The sequence below is a fragment of the Rhinatrema bivittatum genome, chromosome 7 (assembly GCF_901001135.1).
Source record: "Rhinatrema bivittatum chromosome 7, aRhiBiv1.1, whole genome shotgun sequence".
NCBI classification, from domain to species: domain Eukaryota; kingdom Metazoa; phylum Chordata; class Amphibia; order Gymnophiona; family Rhinatrematidae; genus Rhinatrema; species Rhinatrema bivittatum.
This window is the reverse complement of record NC_042621.1, coordinates 237,353,662-237,379,302: the sequence shown is the minus strand read 5'-3', so window position 1 is coordinate 237,379,302 and position 25,641 is coordinate 237,353,662. Positions and strand designations below refer to the sequence as shown.

Here is a 25,641-nt window from a genome sequence, read left to right as displayed (position 1 = left end):
TATGGAACACAATACAATACAGATTCTAACGATTTATCGTTATAAATCGTTAGAATCGTGAGCCGGCACACTAAAACCCCCTAAAACCCCCCCCCGACCCTTTAAATTAAATCCCCCACCCTCCCGAACCCCCCCCCCCCCAATAACTTAAATAACCTGCGGGTCCAGCGGCGGTCCGGAACGGCAGCGGTCCGGAACGGGCTCCTGCTCCTGAATCTTGTCGTCTTCAGCCGGCGCCATTTTCCAAAATGGCGCCGAAAAATGGCGGCGGCCATAGACGAAAAAGATTGGATGGCAGGAGGTCCTTCTGGACCCCCGCTGGACTTTTGGCAAGTCTCGTGGGGGTCAGGAGGCCCCCCACAAGCTGGCCAAAAGTTCCTGGAGGTCCAGCGGGGCTCAGGGAGCGATTTCCCACCGCGAATCGTTTTCGTACGGAAAATGGCGCCGGCAGGAGATCGACTGCAGGAGGTCGTTCAGCGAGGCTTCCGGCGCCTCGCTGAATGACCTCCTGCAGTCGATCTCCTGCCGGCGCCATTTTCCGTACGAAAACGATTCGCGGCGGGAAATCGCTCCCTGACCCCCGCTGGACCTCCAGGAACTTTTGGCCAGCTTGTGGGGGGCCTCCTGACCCCCACGAGACTTGCCAAAAGTCCAGCGGGGGTCCGGAAGGACCTCCTGCCGTCCAATCTTTTTCGTCTATGGCCGCCGCCATTTTTCGGCGCCATTTTGGAAAATGGCGCCGGCTGAAGACGACAAGATTCAGGAGCAGGAGCCCGTTCCGGACCGCTGCCGTTCCGGACCGCCGCTGGACCCGCAGGTTATTTAAGTTATTTGGGGGGGGGTTCGGGAGGGTGGGGGATTTAATTTAAAGGGTCGGGGGTGGGTTTTAGGGGGTTTTAATGTGCCGGTTTTTCGATTTTTCGATTTTTCGATTTTTAACGATTTTTCACGATATTTTACCCCCCCAAACGGCAACAATACGATTCCCTCCCCCTCCCAGCCGAAATCGATCGTTAAGACGATCGAGGACACGATTCACATCCCTATTATCCACTATAACGCCTAGAAGAACTTGGAATGTGTCAATAGCAGCTGATGCAAAATGTTGGCACCTGCTGAATTCCACCTATATGATGGTGCAGAGATTAGTGGAGCAGCAGACACCTCTTCATAATCTGTTTCTGGAAATAGAGATAGGTGTGCATTGCCCCCTGTGGCATTCTGACTGGATACAGATGAAGCAGCTGGTATAAATCCTGAAGCCCTTCAAGAATGCCACAGAGGATCTGAATTCCAGAAGCTCCACCCTGGACGGGTTCATCCATATAGTAAACATTCTGGAGGAAAAATGAGAGGGCGTTTATAAGTAAAAGTTATTGGAAGCAGACATGCTGCAGTTTCTGGATTCTTTGCAGCAATATGTGCAAGAGAGACTATAACGTCTCATACAAATAATACACTTTGTGATCCGTGGGTAAAAGGGAGTCTCACCCTCCAGACCCAACATCTCACATTCATGAAGGAGATGCTGGTAAGTAAGGTATGTAAATAGGAACACCAGAGGCAGAGGTAAATTGGGAATGTAGCACAAGAAAGAGGGACTTCCTCGGAGAGTACTTCTAGCAGGAGCAGCATCCTGTCAACCATCACTTCTTCCCCCACCTCAATATGCCAAAGCCAAGTTACCTGAAAAGAACCATCTCTCCTAACATAGTCCGCAGCTGAAGCAGCTGGCAAGAGACTTGAGCCTACCCCAGCAAAGGAGTACCCAGCACAAATTTATGTAAACACTAATCTCTCAGAGCCTATCGAGGACATGAACACAGATAAGCTAGCATATTGAGCACTTAAGTCCACAGTCTGGCCAGACCTAGCCATGGTGGCCCAGTACTATCTTTCCTACCTACCAACTGGTTTGCCCATGAATATTTCTTCCAAAATGGCAGGGGACATCATTAGCCCTCATTGATCAAAGATAACACCAGATTTGATGGAAAAGCTGGTCTTCATGAAAATCAATTTACCTTTGCTTGGGTTCCAGAATTTCCATCTGAGTGGCAAGATGACAAAGCACCTTGAAGGTCTTGCTGCCACTCTGCCTACCTGTCCAACCCTTGATAAAGCACCTTAGAGGTCTTAGTGTCACTACTCTGCCTACATGCCATGCCCCTTATATACCATTTTAGGGGTATTACTGCTATTGCTTTGCCTATTTGCCTGAGCATCTGCCTGCATGTGTTCATAAGAAATTAAAGACTTGGCTAATAACTAAAGGCAGCAACTAAAGAAGGGTCTTTGGAGATAGTCAGGCTGAGCTATTCTGTATTTTATTTTTATCTTATGTGTATTACAGATGTTGGATGTTTTGTTGATTGTTGTACATCTCCTTGGATGATTTATTTAAATCAGTAAGGCAATTTATAAATAACTTTTAAATAAATAAATGTCATACCCTTGATATACCACCTTACCATGCCTACCTGCCATGCCTCAGGTGTACCACCCTTAGGGATCTTGCTGCTAAGTGCTCTGCCTTCCTGCCATTCCACTTATATACCACTTTAGAGTTATTAACTGCTACTCTGACTGCCTACCATTCCCCTGATATATCACCTTAGGGGTCTGCTGCCACCTGCCTTACCTCTGATATACTGCCTCTGGGGTTGCAATTAATATGCCTACCTTCCATGCCAATTATATACCAGCATGGGTGTTTTGGTGCCTCTGTGTTATCTGTTGTCTAGATCTCAGCCTGATTCTCCCACCCTGCTTGTAGGTTATACTGTGGTGTTTTGTCCCCAGATTAAAAATGTGAAAAAAAAACTAAAAAAGAATACAAGGTTTTCCTTCCACCCACAACCACATTCTTAGCTGGGTAAGCAGCTTCACCAACAATAGAGGAAGTTAACAGTCATATTATATCCCTCATAACAAGCACAAGACACAATATTTTCAAAATGTGTTCTTGCAAAAAAACAAACACAAAAGAACCCATATTTTGTTTTACCAAATTGTTCAGTTTCCTACCTTCAATGATCATTACTTTGAAATGATATAGTAGATATGTATATCTGCATCTAATAAACTGTGAAACTGATTCATAGGATAATTTGTTTTGCTTATAAATAGAATGATTGTTTACTAACAATGTTTATCTTTTTAAATAAAAGTTTTCCAGTTTTGCAAATCAAAGGGGATGACAATCTGTTGCTTAAAAAGACAAGATTTGACTAAAGAATATTAAGGCATTGAGATTGCATGGTCTCCTAGTTATATATAAGGAATCAATTTTCCCTCAGTACAGTGTGTAAGTTATTTCAGTAACTATGGATAATCATGTCTGGTGAACTTTTACGTTTCCAGATCCACACTAGCAATTGCAAAAAACCATTACAGCACTCTGTTAAAATTATGTAAGAATATTTTTTATGAATGTTTTCGGTGGGCATGATTTTCAAACAACCAGCACACGCACAGAAATATGTTTATCATTCAAGTTTCATGTTGTTCTCAGAGACACATTACTTTGGAATATAAACCCAAATGGGTATCACAGTATGCACCTAGATCTACCTCAGACAGTCTCCCTTTGCACCAATGCTATATTTTATCACTACCTTCTGCCCTCCTCCCATAACTGCACATGTTGGAGTGGGAAGGGGCCCTCAGCTGCATACTGCTACTTTTCTTCATCAGCGGCATCTATGAGAAGGAGGGTGAAAAGAGTTGGAGAGAAACTAGTAAGGAGAGAAACATAAGGACTGGAGAGAGAAAGGTAGTGAAAAGCATGTGAAATAACAAGTGAAGGGGTAAAACGCAGACAGAAATGAAACTGACAAAGAAAGAGGGAGAGCAGAATGGGATAGTGTCTGGTGAGGAACTAAGAGTGTGGCAAAGAAGAGATAAACTTGGAAAGAGAATTGATACAGTCATGCACATTTTAGATCAGTGGTCCCCAACCCTGTCCTGGGGGCCCACCAGCCAGTCGGGTTTTCAGGATATCCACAATGAATATGCATGCATGCAAATTTTCTCTTGTGCATATTCATTGTGGATAACCTGAAAACCCGACTGGCTGGTGGGCCCCCAGGACAGGGTTGGGGACCACTGTTTTAGATGACAAATGTATAACTAAATTTCTTGTTCAAATAAAATGAGCCACAAATGATGTGCAGACCGGACGGTTCATGTCTTTGAGATTGAACACGTTGACAGGCTTGCTGATGCAGCGTCTACAAATGCCTAGGTGCATTTTCATATAACAGCATCTAGTACACACTGATTTTGAGCCATAGCAGCAGTAAATACATAAGAGGTGCCTTTTGTTTAATTGATTAGTAATTTACAGGACCTACAGAGTGCTCTTGTTTGTTGATTGTGATAAGAACATAAGAACATGCCATACAGGGTCAGACCAAGGGTCCATCAAGCCCAGCATCCTGTTTCCAACAGTGGCCAATCCAGGCCATAAGTACCTGACAAGTACCCACAAACTAAGTATATCCCATGCTACTGATACTAGTAATAGCAGTGGCTATTTTCTAAGTCAACTTGACTAATAGCAGGTAATGGACTTCTCCTCCAAGAACTTATCCAAACCTTTTTTAAACCCAGCTACACTAACTGCACTAACCACATCTCTGGTGACCACTAGATCCTAGATGATTATCCACAATAATATTAGAGATACTGTCCCCACTGGTAAGCATCAGGTCCAGTATTGCTTCTTCCTGTATGGATTCTGTTAACAGTGGACAGAACAGTTGTCCCTGCAAAGAATTCAGGATCTCCCTACTTCTAGAAGGCACTACAAAGCCTGCCCACACAAATGGTAAGATCCAAGATGGCTTGTGGTTGATCTCAAGAGTTGAACTAGAAAATATTATCATCAGAGGTAGAAAACTAAGCAGAAGAGTCACAGAAACACAAGGAAAGCAGAATCCCCAATATATATATATATATATGGCATCTCTGAGACAGGCCTACAGAATCCCCAATATATATATATATGGCATCTCTGAGACAGGCCTAGGACACCCCCTCCCCCCCCCCCAAGAGATCAGTGATTGGAAGAAGAGAAGGAAGAGCCCTAATGGCTCACTCATCTTGATTACCTAACTTCTGGATTGCCTCACCTAGTTTCTCACTCCTTGATTGCCTTGCCAAAACTTTACCAGGATCTGCTCTGCTTTGTTCCATCCTCCCAACCACCCACTTACACTGGATTCAAAACCCGAAAACTCTTTGTGGAAGCAAATTAACTCTCTTTTGGGGCACATAAAATGAAAGTGTGTTTGATGCTGATTTTGAAGCCTCATATTAGTCTCTGTGGGTTCAAAATAAAGAAATGTTCAAGCAGATGGTGTAGTGGACCCAGCACAAAGGCTAGGGCTATATTTCTAATGCTGGACAGGGAAAACACATTCTCTCTGTCTCATTTCTAACTACACCCCAACCCTTCTACAGACTGACAGATGCCTCTCATGAACCCACTCCTTAAAATTAAGAAGGGTCTCACTCAAAAGAATCTTCAAATATGAAAACTTTTATTATTTATTCTGGGCTTTCCGCAGTCAAAGAAAAAATCTTAAAAATCACCAATTACTTTGGGGTTTAGAGGTTCACTGCAGCAGTGAGTTAGCAGCAACATCAACAATACACACTTCTTCTATTCCTATTCACAATATAGCACAACCTTCTTTTATTCACCCTCTAGGAGAGGGACTAGAGAATTAGTCCTTCCTATTAAAAAGAAATAGTGTTCAGTAATCATAATCTTCATATAGCTTCTTCATTGGTAAGGAAGCTGATCCCAAAAAAATGTGATACCTATGACTCCTCCTAGGTGATAATGGCTCTGCCTATTAGTTTAGAGCCATGGCCTTGCTAGAAACTGGCCAGTGGTTTCAGAGAAGGAGAGGAAGATTACCCACTTTTTTCATTCTGGCTTCTAGCCTCAGGAACTAGGGGTATACATTCGTTTGCAACGTATTGGCAATCTGCAATGTATAGGGCCATATTCGTTGTATTCGTGGGGAAGCAAAATGTATCACGATTCCCACGAATACAATGAATGTTCACCAAATTATTCGGCCATCTAAAGGAGCGAATTTAAACAAAACCCCCACCCTCCTGACCTCCCCCCCCCCCCCCAAGACTTGCCAAAACTCCCTGGTGGTCCAGTGGGGGTCCGGGAGCCATCTCCTGCACTCACACCCTCAGCTGCCGGTATTCAAAATGGCGCAAATAGCCCCTGTGACATAGTAAGGGTAAAGGCTATTGGCGCCATTTTGATTACTGGCAGCCGACGGTCCGAGTGCAGGAGATCGCTCCCGGACCCCCGCTGGAATACCAGGGACTTTTGGCAAGTCTTGGGGGACCCTCCTGACCCCCACTAGACTTGCCAAAAGTCCCTGGTGGTCCAGCAGGGGTCTGGGAGCGATCTCCTGCACTCGGGCCGTCAGCTGCTGGTATTCAAAATGGCACCGATAGCCCCTGTGACATAGTAAGGGCAAAGACTATCGGCGCCATTTTGATCACCGGCAGCCGACGGCCCGAGTGCAGGAGATCGCTCCCGGACCCCCACTGGACCACCAGGGACTTTTGGCAAGTCTTGGGGGACCCTCCTGACCCCCACAAGACTTGCCAAAAGTCCCTGGTGGTCCAGCGGGGTCCGGGAGCGATCTCCTGCACTCAGGCCATCGGCTGCCAGTATTCAAAATGGTGCCGATAGCCTTTTCCCTTACTATGTCACAAGGCCTGACCAATGGCACTGGTAGCCCCTGTGACATAGTAAGGTCAAAGGCTATCGACGCCATTTTGAATACCGGCAGCCGACGGCGTGACTGCAGTAGATGGCTCCTGGACCCCCGCTGGACCACCAGGGACTTTTGGCAAGTCTTGGGGGGGGTCTGGAGGATGGGATGTTGTAGTTAATTAAATTTTAGCCGGGAAACGAATAAGAATGGAACACATGATCGGATCGGGGGTCCCCCCTTGCCGAATGCAACGTATCTGCCCCCCCACGAATACGAATACCGAATGTAACGTATGCGGTCCCTCAGCACACCCCTAACAGGAGAACCAAAACACTAACTCAAAAAAGCCATTCCCATTCTAAACACCTCATAGTAACAAAAGGAAGCTATCCCTAGTGATTCCTCCCTCACTCTCTTAAAAATAATATACTAAACCCTTCCATAAATTTACCCATGAAGACACATCATCATAACCCAAAACCAGATGTTAAATGACATTCTTTAGAATTCCTACAAGGGCAAATTTCTAGTGACAAGAGCATGATTTAGGGCCCCAACACAAGGTACATGGAAAAGTCACCCCGAGACCGCCTATGGCTCAGCTGAACCTTGACAGTTTGTACTAGCTCAGGGAGCAAATTACCCTAGCTGCCATCTCAATGGAACTGGGAAGCAACTTTGAAGAGCTTGAGGAAATGATTTCCAGAAGGGATAGAAGGTAAAGTATGTCTATTTGTGGATGATACTAAGATCTTCACAGAGTGGACAAATCTGAATACACACATTCATTCTCACACATGTTCATTTTCATACATACTCCCTCATACACATGCTCACTCAGTGGCTCTCTCTCACACACACACACACACACACATTCACAAGCTTCTCTCTCCTTTACACACAGACACACAGGTTCTCTCTCACACACACAGGCTTGCTCTCCCACACACACACACTCAGAAGCTCTTTCACACACATACACACACACACATATATATACATATGGGGTAGATTTTCAGAGGTATGTGCGGGCATACATGTGCGAGCGCACATGCATGTCCAATTTTATAACATGTGCATGCAGGCGCGTGCATGTTATAAAATCGGGGGTTGGCACGCGCAAGGGGCTGCACAATTGTGCACCTTGGACTTGCCAAGCCGTGCTGTCTTACCCCGTTCCCTCCCAGGCCATTCTGAAATCGGAGTGGCCTCAGAGGGAACTTACCTACCTCCTCACCCGATCTTCCCTTCCCCTACCTCCCCCATCCTTCCCCCCTACCTTTTTCTTTTGTTTTCTTTTATTTCAAAACTTACTTCAGCCCTGGGGCTGAAGTTGCGCGCGCCGGCCGACTGGCGGCGCATGATCCCCGGCACAGCGGCAAATGGCCGCTGGCCAGGAGCCTCTGACCTCGCTCCGCCCCCGGACTACCCCACTCCGCCCCTTTTTGCAAGCTCGGGGACTTACATGTGTCCCGGGGCTTTACATGCATCGCCGGGCCTTTTGAAAATAGGCCTGGCGCACACATAACCTTTTGAAAATCCAGCCCATATAGTGAAAAAAGAAGAAAAGGCAATGTATTTATTTATTTATTTTTAGATTTTTATATACCGGTGTTCCTATATGAAATAAAGATCACATCGGTTTACATTGAAACAGAACATGAAAATTGCCAAAAGGCATTACATAGAACAAGGTTATGAAACTTGGAACAGTGTACATAAGTTCAAAATTTAACAATAACGTTGTAACATTGATGACCAAAAGATAAAGGAGAAAAAAAAAAAAAAAAGACTTAAACAATTAAGTTGACAGGTCTTATTGAGCATAAAAATTATAACGTATAAGTGAGAAAGTCTCAAGTGTCCTGCAGCAAGAGATTAGATACCGAAGTAGGTAGTGGTATGGAAAATGGGGGTTTGTGAAGAAGATATGTTCTTGCTGGTTGGAGGGGAAAAAATGATGATCATGGTCCTGGAAAAGCTTGGCTAAAGAGCCAGGTTTTAAGTTTTTTTTTGAATGAAGAGTGGCAGAACTCAAGCCGAATGTCTGGTGGGAGCGCATTCCATTGAATGGGGCCTGCTGTAGATATGGCACGTTTATGATGCGAGTATTTTGTTGAAGGTACATAGAGTGTGCCTTTATATGCTCCTCTGATGGGTCTAGAGGAGGAGTGAGGGCGTAGTTGGTTACATAATTGAAGAGGAGAGATATTGTGAATGGATTTATGAATTACGGTGAGTACTTTATATAGGATCCTTTGCTTTATAGGCAGCCAGTGGAGGAGCTTGAGAATGGGAGTGATGTGATCTCTTTTATTCGTATTGGTAAGGATTCTGGCTGCAGAGTTCTGTAGCATTTGGAGGGGTTTGATGGATGAATATGGAAGGCCAAAGAGAAGCGAATTGCAATAGTCGACTTTTGATAGAATAATGGCTTGTAGGACCATCCGAAAATCGTTGAAATAAAGAAGAGGCTTCAATTTTTTTAAGACTTGTAACTTATAAAAACAGTCTTTGGTGGTTGTGCTTATGAATTTTTTAAAATTGAGCTGATTGTCTAGCATGATACCTAGATCTCGAACATGTGGTGAGTGATTTAATATGGGAGTGGATGAGTTGAGTAGGTCATGTAAAAACATAAAAAGTGTTCAATATATTAAACAATATCTAATTACAAAAACTGAACACTAATGCATCATTTTATATCCCACTTAATTAAAATTATTTATTAGAACAAAACTTAAAATATTTTTTACAAAAAAGCACACACTATCAAAAAGTAGTTATCAAAAATCTCACTTTGCATATACAACAACCACTATTAAATGTCATATACAAAATGAGGAAAAAATCCTCTACCATTTACATAGGTAATGCTAATTTGTATTACAAGTGTTAGCCACTGCAAGCACGACTGAATGTCCAGTTCAAACCGGAGAAAGATCCTCTGACATCAGCACAGTGTTGAACCCAAAAGTGCACTGTTGAGTGTTGAAATGCAATTGTTCAAAACATTCCCCGACAAAGGCCTTTTTGTTTCACCCGACGAGGCTTCATCATGTTACATCAAATCAATTTCCACAGCGGCTGTATTACAGAGATTTTAATGCCACAGCCAACATCAATCAATTATAAATTGTCACAGAAAAATTTTATCCTCAACGTCCATGTTATAGAAATCTTAATTCCACAGCCAACATCAAATGTAAATAATCAACAAGAGTCTTTATCTGAGCCTTCCTCTCGCTGTCACAGTACGCGGGAACCAGAAATGAGGCTTGTTGTAGCTAGCGTCATGATAACTTATTTAACGTCATGATAACTTATTTAGCGTCATGATAACTGTTATTTAAGTATAACTCCTGCAGTCATTTTTTGAATAGTGTATATGCAAAGTAAGATTTTTTATATACAATATATATCTATAATATATATCTCAGGGTGACTGACGTACAAATGGGCTCACTGTCTTTCACTCATTCACAAACACTCAGGGCCTTAACCTCTTTCCTGGGCCTCTTCTTCAGTCATCAGTGGAACGGGATTCGCTAAAAGCCACCAGGTCTTTTGCTCATCTCTTCTTTGTCTGCCACAGGATGTGTACCACGTGGTCTGTCAGGCCTCGCTCTACCTTCAGCCACCAGTGAGATGGGGTCCACAGGAAGCAATGTTAACCTCCTTCACCCATGGACGTGGCATTGGCCATGATTAGCAACAAGAGTCACATTTAAACAGCATTATCTCCCACTGCTATGGGGGTCAGTCTCACAGTAAGAACTGTGAGATTGGCCATGTAGCAGCACTAGATGACATTTACTTAAACCTGACTCCTGACAGGGAGAGGAGGTGGATTTAAGCCAGAGGATTATGCAGCTGATGGCTGCATCTCAGCATCAGATTGGGCAGGGATTTGGCTTAGCCCTGCCCAATTCGATGTAAAAAACTAGGGTGGCAAGCCATTTTTTTTAATGTGACACTTGTCACTTGCCACCCCATAGCAATGCTTATGGTGTTTGCACTGTAGAGGCCTTCAGCCTGACATATTGCCCCAAAATACTATGCAGACTCGACTACAGTCTCCTGACCCAGGATGCACTTAAAAGAAAGAGGACAGATTTATACTGCAGGATGTTGAGCAGTTCATAGATGCCATGACCCAAGGCTCTCAGAACATCACTATGCACAAACGCAGGAATATACAGAGTATGGGACAAGAGCAAAACTCTACTGGAAAATAAATTATCAATAAAACCTATGGTGATTGATTTAACTCAGTGGAGGTTAAGCTATAAAGAAAGGGAAAAAAGGGGATAAAGACTATATTTTAATTGTGCAAAAACAGATCACATCCCTTATCAATACCCTCTCTGTCCTCAAAAAATTAAGAACATTAGAGAAATGAGTCACCTCAACCCCAGAACAGGGCATAGGATTAGGATAAGAATTATACAGCCAACTTGGTGGAGAGACTCTCTTCCTCCAGAAGCCACCCATTGCTTATGTGAACCCTCATTCAACTCACATGGGAGAAACATTCTCCAGGAGGCCATGGTGGATTCAGGATCCTCAAACAATTTTCTAGGTCTTATCTTATGAAGTGATACAGTATTCCTGTTAGATCTAAGGCAGCTGCCATCTCAGTAGAAAACCTCACTTGTTTTGGGGTCAGTTACTCTTGAGACAAAGTGGTTAATAGTAGAGATGTGAATCGGAACCGGAATCGGTTCGGATTCCAGTTCCGATTCACATGTGGGTTTTTTTGCATCGGGCCTGATCGCGGTTTTGTTTATCGGCTGTGCCCGAGCCGATAAACAACCCCGACCCTTTAAAAAGAGCACAAGATGGCGCCGGCCATCCAGTGCTCCTACCATGTGACAGGGTCCAGCCAATGGCACAGATACCCTGTCACATAGTAAGGGCAAAGGGCCATCGGCGCCATTTTGATTAGTGGCAGCCGACGGCCCGGGAGCGGGAGGACGGCCCGGAGCGGGAAATCGCTCCCGAGAACCCACTGGACCACTAGGTACCTGTAAAAAGCTTTTGGGGGCGTCGGGAGGGTGGGGGAAGCTAAGGGGTTAGTTTTAAAGGGTCAGGGTGGGTTTCGGGGTTATTTTTGTGTGCCGTTTTTCCCGCCCTCCCCCAAAACGATAAGGGAACCCCCACGATCAATATCGTGGGGTTTTCCTATCGTTTTGGGGGAGCCCCCGATTTCTGACGATTTTGAAAATATCGACGATATTTTCAATCGTCCGAAGCCCGATTCACATCCCTAGTTTATAGTAAGTGCCTTCCGGGATCAGAAAAAAATCAGTTTGACTTAATCCAAGCCCACTATTTCCCACTAATTTTGGAACTGGCACAGTTAAAGTGACACAATCCCTGGATTAGTTGGAAAGAACAAAAAATTACATTCTCTTCAAGGTTTTGACAAAAGAGACTTTTACCAAACCCTAAATAGTTAGAGAGCCCTGAGTATAAGAGATTACAATAGACTTGGGAGGACTATCAGGGCCGGAAGAACCACTAAGCGAGCTAGGCCTGTGCCTAGGGTGCTGAGACTTAGGGGGCGCCACGGCAGGCAGCAGAATTTTGAAAGGACAAAAAGTGCGCTTTCAAAATTCTGCCAGCCCCGATTCGCCCTGCCTCCCCCCCAGTGCCACCCTCCCGACGTGCCCCCTGATGATCCAGCGGAGGGCCCAGGAGCGATCTGTCGGTCCCAGGGCCTCGGCTGCCACTAAGCAAAATGGTGCCAGTGACCTTTAGCCCCTACCATGTGACAGGGGCCAACCAATGGCACTGGTAGCCCCTGTCACATGGTAGGGGCTGAAGGCCACCGGCGCCATTTTGGTTAGTGGCAGCCGAGGCCCCGGGAGCAGCAGATCGCTCCCAGGCCCTCCGCTAGACCACCTGGAGGGCGTCGAGAGGGTGGCACTGGGGGGGAGGCAGGGTGAGTCAGGAGCTGGCTGCCTGCCGTGGCGCCCCCTAAGTCTCGGCGCCTGGTCTCCGGCTGCACTGATTTTCCTTTCTTCGGTCACGTGATCAACTAGACCGGCTGCGCCAATCTTCTTTCTGTGTGTGTGTATGTGGTATGTATGTGAGAAAGGAATCTGCCAGTTTAAAAAAAATGAAATGTGAAATACATATATCTCAACATTTGTGCTGGTAGCGCAACTTTTGAAAAGTTGGATGAAAGATGAAATTACTGAATTTTAAGCAACCCTCTTTTGGAAAATAAAATTTAACTTAAAGTGGGTAGAGAAAAATACTAAAGCAAAAAATTTAAAGTATTTAAAACGTTCATCTCAGCAAAATCACAAATTTAAGATACTGATGCCAGGTGGGTTTTTTTTTTTGTTTTTTTTAAGCATAATTTAAGCATGAAGACTAGAATAGTTCCATCCTGAAATGGTTTTGCTTTTTTTTTTTAAGCCTTTAGAAAATGTATATTTTTAAATGACTAAGACTGGAATCTTCCCATTTAAAAGGGAAGCTGACTAAAGATGTCTTTCTGTTCCATATCTCCCACATGAATAATCATACGTCTGATAGTTTGAAGAAAGACACTTGCTTTATTGCCTGAAAGCGTAAAACAAGAGAAGCTATACGGTGTGGGTGGCTGTCCCTTGGAAAGACAGAACCTGAAGGAAGGGTGTCATTTCGCCTTCTGATAGGAATGTGGTTTTCTTATTTAATGGTTGGGAGCCTCACTTTCACTTTTAATAAAAGTGAAAAATGCTGCAAGTCTGAAAGCAAGGTGCTTCTGTGAGAGTGTAATGTGTATGTGAGACAGGGAGGGTGCTTCTGTATGTGTGTGGTGTATGTGTGAGACAGGGAGGGTGCTTCTGTATGTGTGTGGTGTATATGTGAGTCAGGGAGGGTACTTATATGTGTCAATGTGTGTATGCGAGAGAGATGCAGCATGTTTTTGGCTGGTTTCTGGCTGTGAGAGAGGGCATGTGTGTGATTGAGCCTGTTTATAAGTGAGATAGAATATGTGTGTGATTGACAGCTTGTGTGTAAGTGAAATAGAGCATGTATGTGATTGAAAGCCTGTGTGTAAGTAAGAGAGAGTGAGAGCACTGTGTGATTGAGAGAGACTGGCCAGAGAGGTGAAGTGTGTATGTGTGAGCAAGACTGATTAGGGAAATGGCTGGTACCATATGTGTGTGCTTGTGTGTGTGTGAGAGAGAGAGAGAGAGAGACTGGTTGGGGAGATGATTGGTGTGTGAGAGACAGAAACTGGTCCTGAGGGTGTGACTGGTGTGTGTGTTTGTGTGCGAGAGAGAGAGAGAAGAGACTGGTTAAGGTCCCTAAGGAAGAGGACTGTGAGGACAGCTTCAGCAGCTACTGCTGCTTCTGGTGTGGCCTCCAAGGGAAAGGAGTAGGAGAACTGCTGGAGAGGGTAAGTAAAGATGGCTTTTTAAGTTCATTTTTCTTGATTGACTACCATTTTAATTATTGGGTAGTATGTGATGAGTCTGCTGTTTCAAATATTTTATTAGTGTTTGGTAAAGCTTTCAAAATTTGCATGAGTCTTTAATTACTGGATATTCTGTTCATCAGCTGTTTTGAAATTATTTTATTTGTAGGGTTTTATAATTATGATTAATGATTTATATATCTTGATTTTATTGACTTGTTTCACGAGGAATGGTGAAATTTTTGTTTTCCATTGTTACACTGTATAGAGTCTGGTTTGATGCGTTTTACAGTTCAGTTTTTGTCTGCACATTTCTATTTATACTTTATGTGGCTTTATTCTGTATTTGGTGAGGGTTTGTGTTCTGCATGCAAAGTGAGATGAAGCATTCTTTTAGCATGTGGTTTCTCTGTAGGAATCTGTTGTAGCGTGGCCTGTTCTGTTTTCCTGATAGGAGGTGTATTGATATTTTAGATTCTGGTGTAATATTTGTGGTATTCTTTTTCATAGGTGTGGTTGTTATTCTTTGATTGTTGGCAAATAGTACTGTGTTGATACGGGAGGACCATGCTGAAATATATCACAATAGGTATGGTGCCATTTGAATTCCAAGATGCAAAGTTTTCTTGTTGGCATCACAACAGTGCATGAAATCATCACAACTTGTATATTAATTTTACCTCAGAATGTCATTTTTCATGTAAAATATGTTATAAATGCATAATTTAAAATTGTGTATGGGGAGGGGGCGCCAGACTGTAAGGTTTGCCTAGGGTGCCTAATACCCTTGCACTGGCCCTGTATACTATTTTAGTAGAAAGTCAGAGAGATATAAAGGTTTCCAAGAATTAGTCCCAGCCAGGCTTGAACCAGTGGCCCTAGAGACTCAGATCCAAGGTGATTAATCAGTAGGCCACCACACTCCTGGATGCAGGGGAAGGAGGATCAATAACAGCCTGCAGATGTGAGAGGAAAAGAAAGACTCCCATTGGTTCTATAAGAGATCTACCCCTGATTGGCTAGAGTCTTTAAAGCCCAGACTTTTCTAACTTTCTTGCAGATGCAACCAGAAATCCTGAGACTTCCTTATTGATTCCTGTTCCTGTGATCAATTGCCTGGACTCCAGCCAAGATGTACTGGCCTAGATCCCAGTATTAGGCCCTCTCCATGCTTCTGTCTCGTGAACTCTGACCCAGCCTGCTCTTTGGAAAAGCCTGCTGACTCTGAAGTCCCAGGACCTCCAGACCATCACTTCCCAGATACTTGCAAGTACTGGTGCAACCTGATCTTGTCAGTCATCTATGTGTCTGATCATTCCTGACATCAAGATATTTTTGATAAAGGAGCATTAGACAATTCCATGCCTACAAGTCTGTGCAGAAGTTCTGCATGGAAGAATATATACCCTGTCAGAACCAGAACTAGAGACATTGCTAGAGTAACCTAAAGAAAACCTGGCCAAAAAAAAAGGTTCATCAAATCACCAACCTGAATGACAGGAACACCAATATTATCTCTACCAAAGAAAGATGGATCTTTCGCCATGTGCGGATTATTGTGTATTCTTGGAGGAGATGAACTACAAATAGGAAATTTGTCTGGCTTTAATTCAACTGCTGAGACCTTATTTTAAAGGAGGATATATTTTCTTAATTGTTTGTGTTCTTTTCATTTTTGAAAAAAAGGATATTTTGCATTCATTTTTTTGTTTCTTGGGTATTATTACTGTAAGGTTTAGAAAGATAGAAGGGTAGGGACTCTCTTCCCCGCTACCCCCCCCCCCCCCCCCCTCCAGTCTAACTTTGTAGACTAACCCAATATTTAGGGGAGTTGGACTACACAAAATAACTTGACATTGGTTGGCAGGGTAACATAAGGAAGTAGTTTAGATTATTTTAGTTATTTGTGGAATCAAAACACTTAAAGTTCATGGGAGCTTAATAAGTAATACCATAGTACTGTATATACTTCAGGTAATTTATTTTTAGTTAGTCTGATCGTTAGTAGCTAAGGCAACAGGATTCTTTATAGAATACACACTTAAAACTTAACAGTCTTCCGATTCACCCAGGCTTCCTCTATGACCCACTTCTTCCAGCCCAGAGCTCCCATTGAGGGACTATGTAATACAAAACAGGGACTCAGCTGGATCATAACTTTTCACAAATGGGTGTAAGGAATCATAGGTTTAAACTCAAAGTTTTGGGGAGGCACAGAGACATTAGTAAGCTGAGGTTCGGGGTTTGGGCTCTCCCAAGTGGGAGAATCAGATGGTGTGATCGTAGTCTTTATAAACCCCTGCTACCCTCTCAGTGCATGCATTCTTAGTTACACTTTCCTGAGTTACCCTGCTGTGCTGTGGGATAGCTTGTCTTATAGTCCCCACTTCTATTATTTTGTCTGGGAAAAGGGCTCAGAGGTTCTTCTGACAGAGCCTTGAGTAAAGAATTGGAGACGAGGAACCAATGCAATAAAATGTGCCCAGTGTAGGGCACAGGTTTACCCTTGATGGGATGGCGTTTTGGACACACTAGAGTAACACCCGATGCAATAAGCGGATTAGCGCATCCAAACACGTAGCTAATAGTACTCATCACATGTAAATTCCGTGCAGATGAGGCTATTAGCTATTATCCCTTGATGCAGTAAATTCCTGGGCACCCAATGCACACTTTTTAACATGCCAAATTTAATGCTAGTGTAAACTATAACGAACAGAGCCTCAACTATAAATCCCCCCTGTAATTAACAACTAGCAACCATATGGGGAAAATAAAATAATAGATACCAAACTCTGGTGTCCAGTACCATATTATGGAAAATAACCATTTTCTCGGTTACAACTCACATTGTACAACAGTACCGTTTTACTTTATGTGATGTTGAATCAGAATGGCTTATTTTTCTATTTTCTATTTTATTTTCCCCGTATGGTTACTAGTTGTTAAAATTTAATGCTAGTCCCAGAGTTAGTGTTAAGTTACTTGCGAGTCATGGGCTTATGAAAAAACCGCAGAGAACAGTAGATCTACTAAAGATCTACTAAAGAATTTACAAAATGGTTTGATTATTAAAAGAAAAAAAAACATTCTGTGCACACAATATTCACAGTCCAGGCCGATTTCGTCCCTTGCTATTCTGAGTGTATGTTATGTATCCAGAAAAGTTTTTTTTTTTAATATAATGGATACATTTCATGAATTCTTTAGCTGATCGTGTTCTCTATGATTCATATTGAGTGCCCGTAGTAATAAGCTCACAGCCACGTCTCCTGGGCACTAGGGACGCACAATTTCTCCCTAGCGTGTCCCTTTTAACACACCAGCTCATTTAAATACAGCATCAGGCACCAGGAGAGGTAGCGGTGTGCGCATTAAGTAAAAAGAAAAAAGCACCCAGTTTCGATGCACGTTTTTACGCGCGTCTTATTGCATCGGCCAGAGAGTGCCTTATCCCTCTTTTTGTTACAGAGTTTTGGAGACCTTTCAGTTATTGTAGAAGGAAGTTTTTCCATCCTTCCTTTCTCTCATTTGGTTTAACTTTTGAATATGATTTTTCTGACTTTCTCAGATTCCGGTCATCCAGAGGTTTGTCTGGAGAGGACATGAGGAGATGCTGTATCATCGAGGAGGAATTGACTAACATCAATTACCAATGAGAAGACTTTGTGAAGTATTGTATAAGAGTTTGGCTACTGACACAGATGAGGAACATGTGGAAAAAAAGGGATGGCATAGTGCCAAACAGGTATTGCCAACAGAGGCACGGAGAATAAAGAACATTTCAGAAGAGATATGAACACTGGGACTTTTCATTCTAATAATCTATTGGAATACATTTTCTAACCATTATCTATAGGAAGAAGCTGAGGATTAAATTTCAAACTGAAGAGAAGGAAGGAGCTAAATCACTCAGAGAATTGGCTAAGCTATTCTGGAGACTTTTACTGAAGAGTAAGGTCACAAATGTATTAAATTCCACTTTGTAAAAATAAACCAAACTGTCATCAAGAGCTGAAAAGAACCAGTAATTCACCTTTGCAACCTATCCTTAACATTGAGTTGGAACCCACACAGTTTCCAGTGTGGATATTGCCCCTATTCATGTTAAGAGATTGTCAGTGCTGGTTACAAGGAATTGGGAGGGTGATTTGGAGTGTAAGCAGTGCAAAAGTGCCTTGAAGTTAAGCTTCCCCCAGCCGGGAGCCCTGGACACTCAGAGCTGAATTACACTTTTGTGAGAACTGAACAATTAGGGTCCAAACTGAGATGTGAGCCTCGAGTCCACTATCCAGGTTTTCCCACCCAGGGGTTATATGAGTTTCCCATGACAGATACCATCGCTATTCTAATTGCACATTCTGATTAATTGTCAGCTACTCAATGCCTATGTTCATTTAAATTTCATTGTAGTCCACCCTGAGAAAAGGTGGAATATTGAATGCTGATAAAAAAAAATAATGAGCGTCAAGTCTGGACTTTCTAGAGAGATAAGTGATATTATATTAATTACTTTAATGAGATACCACTAAAATCAATGGAGTCAAATGGGGAGGGAGGGGGGTTAAGGGGGAAAGAGAGCACAGTGCCAGGAATCACAAACATCTAGCAGTTTGCACCAACCCCCAGATTTGCCAATGGGTTAACACGCCAAACCTCTGCTACTCTCCTGCTGTCAAAGTGGTTAACCACAAGTTGCTATGGTAACCCCCAGAAAATCAACAGAATACTACAGAATAGCAAATATTTGTACCCAACCTGAAAATGAAGGTGTTTTATTCACGCCGCACATTATTCACGCCACACATTCCAGCTCTCCGGAATGTGTGGCGTGAATTAAACAACACAAAGCTGGCAGTATGGTCCTTCCTAAAATAACCAGACATTGGGAACATTTGCATTTTGCCGAGCCTGAAATTAGCAAGCGAGAGGGGCAGGATGGGCATGTTTTCCCTTCATACCTCCCTCTTGATCTCTGTGCCCCGTAATTCTCATCCATTTGCCCTCTTCACTTCCTTCTATCCCATGCTTAGTGTCCTCTCTCATTCATTCACACCCCTGCTCGCTCTACCTGACAAGCCTGGAGAAATGGGCCAGCATGCACACGTGACCGAGAATTCTCTCTCATTACATGTTTACCACACTGCTTGTCAAATATACTGTTATAAGGGTTTTGTTGGGGGGGGGGGGTTTGTTTTGTTTTATTTTTTTTAAAGATTCCTGAGCTCCAGAAAATCAGAAGTCTCCTTGAGAACTAAAATTCAGTTTCTGAATCCAGAAACTCCAAGTCAAAACTAGAGAGGTTCCAGGTCTGATAATTACTACTGACAAGGGCTAATATTCTGAAAGTTCATGTCTTTATCCATAGTAAAACCTTTTACAAAAAGGCCCTGATAATGAATGCTTCTAAAACATAACGGAAAAGTAATATAGGTTTCTGTTCCCCACATAATGTTGCATTTATGAAATACATTTAATTGGTTTTGTTATACATATTTCCCTTTGCAAAACATTCATCATTATAGCTTTAGGAGTTATGAATAGTGCAGAGTGAGTCATTTTAAGGACATATCTATACAGTGAGTCAACTCGGCAAGATGTTATTATCCTAGTAGAAGCTAACAGACTTTATCACTCAAAAAGCTAACAAAATGCTGGCAGATTAGCATAAAGAAAATGTATATATACGAGCGGAAATCAGACATATCAGATGGTCACAAAATGTTATGACCATGGAATGGTAAGAACTGAAATTAGTTTTATACTATTGAAAAAGAAGATTAAAGCTCTGCTGATAAATAAGAAAATTTGAGATTAGAGTTAGAAAATAAATAGTATCCATTGTACTGGGTAAACTGGATTTTTATAAGTTGTGATACCTTTTAATGGAGCCACAATAAAATAATCCAAAGATGCAGTAATACATGAGCCCTTGAGGCTATATTGGTCCTCTTCCTGAAATATGACTGCAAAGATGAAATAAATATGGAGGAATTATTGAGGGGCAGAAATTCACACAGAAGAGGCCTTCATGTGATAAACCATATTAGATATATTGCAAGTCCACTTCTTCTAGAAAGAGCCTGAACGAATCAGAAATGTATGTTGTTAAGACCAAAAAATTTACACAAAGAAGGGAGATGTACAATAATGTTAAGGTATGTTCCATTTACAATCAAAAATAGAAGTAAATATTGTTAATCAAAAAAAAATAAAAAATCAAGCTATGATAATGGACATGTTTGGACATTTTGAGTTTTGGGTAGGAGGACAGATATCAGGCACCCTGATTTTGATGATCAACATAACACTGAGAAGTTAATTACTTTTTAAGCACAACTGTTTTTCCACTTTTCCGACAGTTTCATAACAAAAAGACTAGCATCCACATTTTTTTTTTAATGCTTAACAAGATCCTATTCAGCGTGAAATTTTACCTCTAGACACAGAGTGACAAATGCTTATAACGTTAATAAAACATGAGGTAATGGTGTTGCAGAGGCTTTATTTTCTGTCATTCACAGGAGGCAATGTTCCAGAAAACAAATTTGTGGATAGGAGAATAGGAGATGAATTTTTCTTGCTCTATGGAACAAACAAATTGTAAAACTAATATCTGCAATGTGGTCACGCTTAAAATAAATGTGAATTCTTTTCTCTTCTACTGCTTTGAAATCTCCTCAGTGCTTTTCCAGTATAGATTTCTAGTAGCCATCCTATTAAACTGGATTCCTGGCATATTGTGATGCTGTTTATTGAGCCAATGTAAAATTTATCTACACATATAGCTGTATATGACCTTTTAAAAAACATCCACTACAAAAGGCAAATGAAAGTCACCATGAAAAGAGATAACTAATTAATACATGGGGTATCAGCAAGTCAAAGTTGCACGTGGTTTTATTTGATCACCACTGGTCCACTCAATCATTTATCCCAACACAAACTGGTTTTCTTTAAATTTGAAAGTAAAAGTGGTTAATTAATGATGATGAAATCCATAACATCATACAAAGTAGCAACTAAACCCTACACCAGCTGATGTTTCATGAACTCACTGCATCAGGAGTTGTATATTGGCTACTTATCTGGAAATAGATATCCCTAAGACTGATAAGACTCCATAATCATCAGCGGACCAGCTGGTCCGCTGATGATTATCCTTAGGACTAAGACACCAAGATCAGCTGACCATCTGAAGATAGAAATATATAGAAACAGAGAAATGATGGCAGAAAAGGGCCGAAACGGTCCATCCAGTCTGCCCAGCAAGTTTATGGTAGCATCTGCCACGCCATATAAGTATCTGTTGTGTCAAACAAGTCACCCCTATACTTATCAGTTTTCCAGACTGTCAAAGTCAGAGCCCTTGTTGGTTGCTGTTTGGGTCCAATTCCCCGTTACCTCTTGCTGTTGAAGCAGACAGCAATGTTGGAGTTGCATCAAAAGTATCAGGTTTATCGGTTAAGGGTAGTAACAGCCACACCAGCAAGTTATCCCCATTCACTCTTTCTTCATTCTCATCCTCTAACCTTTAGGGATCCACAGTGTTTATCCTATGCCCCTTTGAAATCTTTTACTGGTTTGAAATCTTTCATTGGTTTACTGTTTGAGACCAGCTGGTCCGCTGATGATTATGATGACATCTTACCAGTCCCAGTGATAACTATTTTCCAGATAAATAACCAATACACAACTAACCCCTGATGCAGTGAGTTCACTAAACATCAGCTGGTATTGAGTTTATTTTCTACTTTGCTTGATGTTATAGATTTTATCATCGTTAATTAACTACTTTTGCTTGCTAAAAAAATTTTAAGAAGTTGTGTTTGGGTAAATGATTGAGTAGTCCAGCAGTAGGTAACTGAAACCACGTGTGACAATGGCTTGCAGATACCCCATATATTAATTAGTTATCTTTTCACATGGTGACTTTCACTTTGCATTTTGTAGTGGGATTGACAGTATTTGGCAGAGTTTACTTATTTTGTAGTGCTTTTGAAAATACAGACATGATTTCATCAAATACTTCTGGTTAACTTTCAGGAAAGTTCTTGTAACTAAGCATTTGGAGTGTATTTTTATTTTTAATATTATTTTATAAATTGTTTTGTTTCTGTTTTTCAGTTGTTTTAATGATATCTATTTTATTTGTTTTTAATTATATTATGTGTTTATGTGCATACATATTGCGATCTGCATTGAAATAATGTAAATAGCAGAATACAAAATGGTTTACCTAAATAAATAAGTGACATCTGAAAAATACAGTAGGGACTTCTTTAAACATTTGATGATGTCCTTTTCTTTTTTCATTTGTTTATTTCTATGAAAGTTGCCTGACAAAGAGGAATGACTATATTTGCATATCCTATATAGGGATCGAACTCCTACAGCTTATCACAGGGAATCCCAGACAAATAGCACCTACTAAACAGATATTCAGCTTTTTAGTTCATTCCTGCCTGTATTAGCCAAACTCCTCCTAGGTAACTGCTTTATTTGGAGCATGCCTTTCCTTCATAATATCATGACTTCTATTTTTGGGCAATGTCATCTATTTATTCTGTCTGAAGCTGATGAAGGAAGTGTTAGTTCCTAAAAGGCAATCAATAAATGTATTAACATAGGGCAAAATAGGTATCACCTTGCCCTTGCAGTGTTGTTTTTTTTGCTTGTTAACCTTCATTTCCGTGCATTTAAGTAGACTAACATCCATTATATTACTTTATGACAATCATCTGAATTTGAGGAAAGGAGTCGTCCTCATGCATAACATATATGTGTCACAACTAGTTACATACATCAGCTTTTGGGGAGGGGGGCGGGGAGAGTTGAGAGCCGGGAGAGGGAAACAGTGTGATTGATTGATTGCCTGTTTCCATCAAATACAACTGTCTTTCTAAGCATTTTTTGTTCTCAAGAAAGTAGCTAGGTTAAAGCACAGAATGCTTTCAGCATAAATGCTGAGCATAGTACAGACCACATGGGACTTACCCAGAAAACATTTTATTTTGTATAAGAATAAAATCCAAAAAACTGAAAGGTCTATTCAGCCACTGTGCAGCTCAGCTAGTTAGCCAGATAAACTTATCCAGCTATGGGCCTGATTCACTAAGGCATTTCTCCCATTCTGCGCTTATTAAAAAATGCCTTGATGAATCAGGCCCTAACAGAGCCTGTATATTCAATGGTGTAGGAGTGCCTCTGAATATACCCAGCTATCCTAAAGTTAGACTTATTTAATTTAACTTGACTATCTACATAACTTTATGACAGGTCTACATGACAACATGACTTAGAGGCAGATTTTTGAAAGGGTTACGCGCCTAACCCCGAAAATCTGCTCCTGCGCGCGCCGAGCCTATTTTGCATAGGCTCGGTGGAGCGCGCAAGCCCCGGGACGCGCGTATGTCCCGGGGCTTTGAAAAAGGGGCGGGAAGGGGGCGGGGGAGGGGGCGTGGTGCCGCAAGATACGCCTGCTAGAGGCATGAGTAAATAATTGAAATAAGGTAAGGGGGGATTTAGGTAGGGCTGGGGGGTGGGTTAGATAGGGGAAGGGAGGGGAAGGTGGGGGGGTGAGGAAGAAAAGTTCCCTCCAAGGCTGCTCTGATTTCGGAGCGGCCTTGGAGGGAACAGGGAAAGCCATCGGGGCTCCCCTAGGGCTCTGCACGCGCAAGGTGCACAAGTGTGCACCCCTTTGCGCGCGCTGACCCCGGATTTTATAACATGTGCGCGGCAGCGCGCATGTTATAAAATCGGGTGTACATTTGTGTCATCTGGAGCAGGTTACTCATGTTTCTCTATCATCTTAGATAGATGAACGAACAAGATCCCCCAGTTAGTTTGTACCCCCCTTTCCCATGTCTAACCACAAAGCTTTGCAATAATCTAAAAAGCTACCAATTTTAATGTGGCTATTGCCCAAATATCTGGCCTTCTAGGACTTCTGCATAGGCAGCCAGCCAGAACTTCATTATTACTGTACTTGCAGCCTGCCAGACATGCCCTGGCTGCCTTTGTTTCTGCTAGGACATCAAACACTTCTTATTATTTATTCCAGCAACTCAGAATTTGTTGTTGAATAATTCAAGTAGGGGACTTTTTTTTTTTATATACTTTTTATTGATTTTCAGAATACAGCAATGTCCTCAAACAGTAAACAGCAAAAGATAGTAGTCCTATAATCCAGTCGGTACTGATATTCTAGATCAGGACATTGACCAGTGTATCCTCATACAAACAGAATGCCTATTCACATTACAATGTAGTCATGTAACTTCCCATCCCTCACCCATCCCCTTCAAACCAACCCCTTTCAAACCAAATAGCGCTCCCTTCATTGTACAATTGTAGCAGGACATCTTATTCCATCATTTCTTTTAGGATTGTGTTTATCACTGATACTGGTAGCATGGAAAACAAGTAGCCCAGAAACTACTGACCAAATTAATAATAATTCAATCATCGCCGCTTTCCATGCTTCCAGTTGCGGACCGGCCTTATCAAGCCAGACTACCAAGCAATATTTAGTAAGTAACACCTTGAGATGTTTTCGAATTTCATCTTTGGCCTCAACATGACCAAGTATACAGAAAGAGGTGGACCATACAGAAGTAGAAACTTCCATCTTAGACAAAACGTCTTGATAGATACCCAAAAAATTTGAATCTTGGGGCAACCCCATAAGCAGTGCACCAGAGTGGCTGCCTCTTTGTCACATTTAGCGCAAGAACTGGAGTGCACAATGCCTACTTTAAAAGCTTTAAGCAGCCAGAAGTAAATGCGATGAGTTTTTATAATACTGCACTTTCCCTTAACATTATACTCTGCGTTGCCTAAGTCAGCATGATTGAGCTGTTTACAATGTCAGTATCAGTTAAATCAATTTCCAGATCTGCACTCCAGACCGTAGCCAGGGATCTCAAAAACCCAAAGTTTGAAATGGACAATAGATATTTGTACAGCATTGATAATGATACCCATCGTTTATTCTATAAGTGACAAAGCCTTTGGAAAGGAATGGAAGTACAGCAACCCTCAGCATTTCTCAGGCACTGTTCGATATAACTTTTCAATTGAAGATAATATAGGAAGTCGGTCCTCTATAATATTGAAATAGATATTAAATATGAAAAGGGATAGATACATACTGTGACATTGTTAATAAAAAAGGAGATATCTATTGCTCCCCTATCTCTAAATTTCTCAAATCTCCGATATATACCTGGAGCTAAGTTACTATTATCCACCAAAGGAAGAATAGGTGAGATTTCCCAGGATAGTTTTAAGAGATTTCGCACAAATTTCCAGGCAATATTATTAGCACGCACTATCAGTGAGTTTATAATATAATAACTCATTTGCCCCCCATTCACATGTAGAACAAAAGCCGTGTCCATTGGATATACAAAACTGTGCTCGCAGTGGAGACAAGTGGATCTCGGCTTGCCCCCCAGCCAT

The 25,641-nt window shown here is 42.0% G+C and overlaps 1 protein-coding gene across 1 annotated transcript in view; it reads right to left on the bottom strand.

The window, feature by feature from the left end:
- STK32C (serine/threonine kinase 32C) overlaps positions 1–25,641 on the bottom strand; it is a 695,653-nt gene that overhangs the window by 317,979 nt on the left and 352,033 nt on the right. The gene's annotated exons all lie outside the window — the stretch shown is intronic.